This window comes from Orycteropus afer, unplaced genomic scaffold, assembly GCF_000298275.1.
Source record: "Orycteropus afer afer isolate SDZICR_OR568_19922 unplaced genomic scaffold, OryAfe1.0 scaffold00242, whole genome shotgun sequence".
Lineage (NCBI taxonomy): Eukaryota > Metazoa > Chordata > Mammalia > Tubulidentata > Orycteropodidae > Orycteropus > Orycteropus afer.
The window spans coordinates 4,000,809-4,007,501 of NW_006921829.1; the positions used below are offsets into that span (position 1 = coordinate 4,000,809).

At 37.4% G+C, this 6,693-nt stretch overlaps 1 non-coding gene across 1 annotated transcript; it reads left to right on the top strand.

The window, feature by feature from the left end:
* The first annotated feature begins 329 nt into the window (after window positions 1-329).
* On the top strand, window positions 330-435 carry LOC122150802. The gene has a single exon (XR_006163863.1). It is a non-coding gene; the product is annotated as a U6 spliceosomal RNA (small nuclear RNA).
* The last annotated feature ends 6,258 nt before the right edge of the window (window positions 436-6,693 follow it).

The following is a 6,693-nucleotide window of genomic DNA, read 5'->3' on the forward strand; positions in this document are numbered from 1 at the left end:
CATTCCCTGGAGAAGGATGTCATGCTTGGTAGGGTGGAGGATCGACGAAAGAGGGGGAGGTCTTCAACAAGATGGATTGATATGGTGGCTGCGATGATGGGCTCAAGTATAGCAGGGATTGTGGGGCTGGCGTGGGATCGGGCAGTGTTTTGTTCTGCTGTGCATGGGGTCGCTATGAGTCAGAAATGACTCGATGGCACTTAACAACAACAACAACAGCAGCAGCAACTCCAAAATATCAATTGTTAAGACAACAACAGTTTAAATCTTACTGAAACTACCTATCCAACATATGTTGGCAGGGGCATGAGTTTCAAAACTCATTCAAGGTACTCTCTTTGGCAGCATATATATTAAATTGGAATGATAAAAAGCAAATTAGCAAGGCCCCTGCATAAGGATGACACAGAAATTCATGAAGCATTCCATATTCTTTTTAATTGGTTTATGTTTGGCTGTGCATATTCTCAACAACAACAACAAAAATAAAGTATAGAAGAAAAAAAAGGACTTAGTATTCTCACCATTATTTATTGTACCATCTAGAACACCTACTCGTCTAGTGACACACATCACTTCCATTCATGTGTCAGTGCCACAAGTTGTCATATGGTGCCATTCTTGGATCTAAAAGAAGTAGAAAAATGAAAGATGTTTTGCTTTCTGGAAGTCAACAAGTTAATAAAGAAAAGTGAGGTAAAGACAAATAATCAACTAAGTTCCAAGCAGGTTCAATCGAGAGCAGCAAATTTTCAAAAGGCATAAACACAGAAAGTGAGGGACCACAACTATTTCAATATGAATATGAGTCAAAATTTTGAGCAGGAGTGACAGTTTAACACTCTTTAAATGGAGACATGATGTAGGGAGTATTTAAAGAGATTACTATGAATAAAAGGCCAGAGTCTGTTTTAGTTCTCTAGTGCTGCTCTAACAGAAAATAAAACAAATGGATGGCTTTAACTAACAAGATTTATTCTCTTACAGTTTAGGAGGCTAGAAGTCCAAGTTCAAAGTGCCAGCACTTTGGGCTGGGTGAAGGTCCCTCAGCCTTGGGCATCAGTTCTGTCTCTTGCTCCTAGCCCTCTGAAGCTGGAGGCATCTCTTAACTTAAGCAGCTGCTGGCTGCTGAGGCTGACAAATCCAAAGTTGACAAGTAAAGTGACACAGTTCCAAAATTATCAAGCAACAGGGCAAGCAACTAGTTAAGTCATGAAATGGTCTCAAGATCAGCAGACAACAAGGCAGGCCATTGAGATGAAGACTCAGCCAAACGCAGGATCCAGATGCACCAAAAAGCTAGAGACCTTTCTCAAAGTTTCCTCTTACATACTGGAAGCAGACCACATTCCTAAGGCAAGCTACTCAGCTGTTCACAGTAGATTTCACCATGAAGAGTACCAGTCTCATCATGGGGAAAAACTATATCCAGTTGCCCAGCCACTCAAAACCAGGCTCAGCCAAGTTGACACATAACCTTTACCACCACAGCCAAAATACTAGAAGTGCTCAAGAAAGAGCAAAGTATCTACTTTGATTTAAAATTATAGTATATTCAGAAGAATAGCAGGCAATATGGTCAGAATGTTAGTCTGGAGCCAGATTGAGAGGATCTTAAATTTATTGGATATGAAGTATTTTGCTGAAAGGATAAGAGTATCTGTCTTTGAGGAATACACTTTTCTTTCTTAATGGCTTTTCTCACCATTATATCATATCCTCAGCACTTGTTAGGTGCTGACAAGTCAGTGCTGATTCATAGCAACCCTATGTACAACAGAAAGAAACACTTCCTGGTCCTATGCCAATCTCACAATGGCTGCTATGTTTTAGCCCATTGTTGGATCCTCTGTGTCAATCTATCTCATTGAGGATCTTCCTATTTTTCCCTGATGCACTACTTTACCCAGCATGATGCCTTCTTCAGGGATGTGTCCTTCCTGATAACTTATCCTAAGTTTGTGAGACAAAGCCTCACCATCTTTGCTTCCAGGGAGAATTCATCTGTACTTCTCCCAAGACAGATTGGTTCACTGTTCTGGCAGTCCCTGCTATATTTAATATTGTTCATCAACACCATAATTCAAAGGCATTGGGTTTCCAAGGCAGTATCACTACGGAAGTATATTGCCCAATCTTCCTTCTGAGGAGTGGCTGGTGGGTTTGAACCACCAGCCTTCTGGTTAGCAGTCAAACCACCAGAGCTCCTATTCTTCATCAGTCTTCCTTATTCATTGTCTACCTTTCAAATACATATGAGGTGATTGAAAACACTCTGGTTTGGGTCAGGTACACCTTATCTCTTAAAGTGAATATTTGGTCTTTAATACTTATGAGGGTTTTTGCTACTGATTTGTCCAATGCAATATGTTATTTGATTTCTTGACTGTTGATTCCATAAGCAATGAATCCAAATAAAATGAAATATATACATCCAGCAAAACTCTCTCAAAGAGATGGTGACATGATTAAGAAATCCCCAGATGAACAGAAATTAAGAGAATTTTGTGAAAACCAGAACAACCATGCAATAAATACTAAAGGAGATCCTTTGGACAGAAAACTACAACAGAAAATAATGAACTAAAATCAAGACACATGACAACATCACCCATAAACCAACCCAGAAAAAAAAATTCTCAAAATTAAAATAAACTTACAAATCTGAAAATAGAGAATCAGAGGCATCAATCTGTAAAAGACAACTATAAAGCAAAGAGAGAGAATGAGAATTACAAAATTTTCAAGTAGAGAGAAAGTCAGGGCAATATCATTATAGAACAGACTATTCAAAATTTAGGAAGATAAAAATTAAATACAGGATAACCACACAGAAAATTAATAACACTTGTAAAAAAAAAATAAGAAGAAAATCTTAAACTTAGAAAACACAAAATCAACAACAACAAAGAAAATGAAAAAAAATTCTGATAACAAAATGAAGTCAGCAGAGAAAAATATTCAGAACAAAGAAACCATCAATATCACAATTAATAATAATAATAAAAGAATGATAGCAGGAAATTCATACTTATCATTAATTACACTGAATGGGAATGGATTAAATGTGCCAGCCAGAGAAAGAGAATGGCAGAATGGATAAGAAAACATGACCTGTCAATATGCTGCCTATAAGAGACTCATCTTACACATAAGGATAGAAATAATTAAAAATTAAAGGGTGAGAAAAATATATCAAGCCAATGGCAATCAAACAAATAACAGATTTGGCAATATTAATTTCTGATAAAATTGACTTCAAGGCAAAAAACCAGTATAAGGGACAAAGAAAGACATTACATAATGATAAAAGGATCAATCCAGCAAGAGGACATAATCATAATAAACATCTATCCCACTTCCATAGAGTCAATCCTGACTCACAGAGACCCTATAGAATACATAAAACTGTCTCCTTGGGTTTCCAAGGCTGTAAATATTTACAGAAGCAAACTATTTCATCTTTCTCCCACAGGGAGGCTGGTTGGTTCAAACTGTTGATGTTTAGGTTAGCAGCCCAATGCTTTAATAACAACACCACCATAACTTGTTGTTGTTGTTGTTGTTATTTGCCGTCGAGTCGGCCCCGACTCACAGTGACCCCTCCTTCGGTTTCCAAGGCAGTATCACTATGGAAGTAGGATTGCCCAACCTTCTTTTCGAGGAGTGGCTGGTGGGTTTGAACCGCCAGCCTTCTGGTTAGCAGTCAAGTGCTTTAGCCACTATGCTACCAGAGCTCCTACCATAACTTCTTAGTAAATAAAATTAATTTTATAATAAATATCTATGCACCCAATGAAAGACCACCAAAACATAAAGCAAACATAAACAGAACTGAAAAGAAAGCTAGACAATTCCATGATAGTCATGTTGTTGTTGTTGTTATGTGCCGTCGAGTCGGCCCCAACTCATAGCGACCCCTCCTTGGGTTTCCAAGGCAGTATCACTACGGAAGTAGGATTGCCCAACCTTCCTTCCGAGGAGTGGCTGGTGGGTTTGAACCGCCAGCCTTCTGGTTAGCAGTCAAGTGCCTTAGGCACTATGCTACCAGAGCTCCTAATAGGAGATATTAACACACCATTCTCAATGAAGGAAAGAACAACTAAAAAGAAATTCAACAAAGAAAAAGAAGATCTCAACAACACAAACAGCCAACTTGACCTTTTAGACATACACAGAGCCTAACAAAACTTCAATATACTTTATTTTCCAGTGCACATGCATCATTCTCCAGAATAGACTGTACATTAGGCCACAAAGTATGCCTTCAGTAAATTTAAAACATCAAAATATTGGAAATCATCTTCTCAGATCACAAAGATATAAAATTAGAAATCAATAATAATTTTTAAAAAAACATCTAGAAGTGAATAAGAACGAAAACAACATACCAAAACCTTTGACACTTTGTGGTCAATTTATAGCAATAAATGCACACATTAAAAGAAGAAGGAAGATCAATACCTTAACCCAAAAACTCCAACAATTGGAAAAAGCAACAACAACAAAAAGACTACAGTCTCCAGAAGAAAGGAAATAATAAAGATTAGAACAGAAAATAAAACAGAAGACAGAAAAACAGTAGAAAGAATTAAAAAGACTGGAAGTTGGTTCTTCAGAAAGATTAGCATAATAGACAAACCACTGGCAAACTTAGCTAAGGAAAAGAAAGATGATGCTAATAACACAAATAAGAAATGAAATGGAGGGGCATCACAATAGAAGTAATTAAAATGAAAAGGACAATGACAGAATACTATGAAGAACTGTACTCTAACAAATTTTAAAACGTAGTAGAACTGGACAAATTTCTAGAAACATACAACCTACATCAAACCAAACCAAACTCACTGCTGTCAAGTCTGATCTGACTCATAGTGACCCCTCCTTGGATTTCTGAGGTGATATCATTACAGAAGTAAATTGCCCAATCTTCCTTCTGAGGAGTGGCTGGTAGGTTTGAACCACCAGCCTTCTGGTTAGCAGTCAGATGCCTTAGGCACTATACCACCAGTGCTCCCCACAACCTACATAGACTAATACAAACTGAGGCAGAAAATTTGAACAGGCCCATAACAAAGAGGATATTGAACAGATTGTCAACAAAACAAACAAACAAACAAAAAACTCTCAACAAAAAAGTCACTGGATAATACTACCAAACATTCAGAGAAGAGCTGACACCAGTGCTACTTAAACTATTCCAGAACATAGAAAATGATGGAATACTCCAAAATTCATTTTGTGAAGTAAGCATATCACAGCCAGGCAAAAACACCACTAAAAAAAGGAAAATTACAGACCAATATTCTTCATGAATATAGATGCAAAAATCTTCAACAAAATCCTAGCCAATAGACTCCAACAACATATCAATAATTCATTATGACCAAGTGAGATTCATACCAGACTTTATAAAGATGTTTCAACATTAGAAAACCAATCAACATAATGCACTACGCAAACAAAGCAAAGGAAAAGAACCAGATGATCATATTGATTGATGCAGAAAAGGAATTTGATAAAATGCAACACCCATTCCTGATGAAAACTCTCAACAAAATAGGAATAGAAGGGAAATTTCTCAACATAATTAAGGTATATAAGCAAAAACAATGGCCAGCATTATGTGGAGAGAGACTGAAAGCATTCCCCTTGCAAATGGGAACTGGAGAAGGATGCTCTCTATCATTACTCCTATTCAACATTGTGTTGGAAGTCTTAGCCAGAGCAATAAGGAAAGAGTGGGAAATAAAAGGATCCAAACTGGAAAGGAAGAAGTAAAACTATCCCTACTTGCAGATGGTATGATCCTATGCATAGAAAATCCCAAAGACTCAACAAGGAAACTCCTAGAACTAATTGAAAGATTCAGCAAAGTGGCAGAGTAGAAGATCAACATAGAAAAATCAGTTGGATTCTTCTGCATCGACAAAGAGATCTCTGGAGAAGAAATAAGGAAAACAATAACATTTACAATACCAATCAAAAAGACAAAATACTTAAGAATAAATCTTACCAGAAACACAAAAGACCTATACAAAGAAAATGACAAAATACTACTACAAAAAATGCAAAGAGAGCTGTATAAGTGGAAGAAAATAACATGCTCACAGATAGGAAGATTGAATATCATGAAAATGTCAATACTACTCAGAAATGATCTACAGATACAAAGCAATCCTGACCCAGATTCCATCTTTTAAGGAAAGGGAGAAAACAATGACAAATTTTCTGTGGAAAGTATGATAGTTAAGGTTGTGTCAACCTGGCTGGACCATGATTCTCAGCAATTTAAGCGGTTGTGATGTAGTCATCTCTCATGATGAGGTCTGACGTAGTGTAATCACTTCCATTATGAAATATGCTATGAGCAGCCGATAAGATGAAAGGGAGCTTCCTCAGGGGTATGGCCTGCTTTCAATATATATATGGACATCCTAGGAAAATTATCTTGCTTTTTACTGGATCTGGATCCTTCATCTAGCTCATCATCATCAGTTCCTGGAGCTGAACTAGTGGCCTGCCATATTGCCTGCTGATCTTGTTATTGTTGCTTTCACAGCCTGTGAGCCAACAATCTACCATTTTACCTGCTCATCTTGGATTTGTCATTCTCTGAAGCCAGCAGCCTGCTATACTGCCTGCCAATCTTGGTGTCATCAGCCCCTGCAGCTGTGTGAGTCAAGAAAA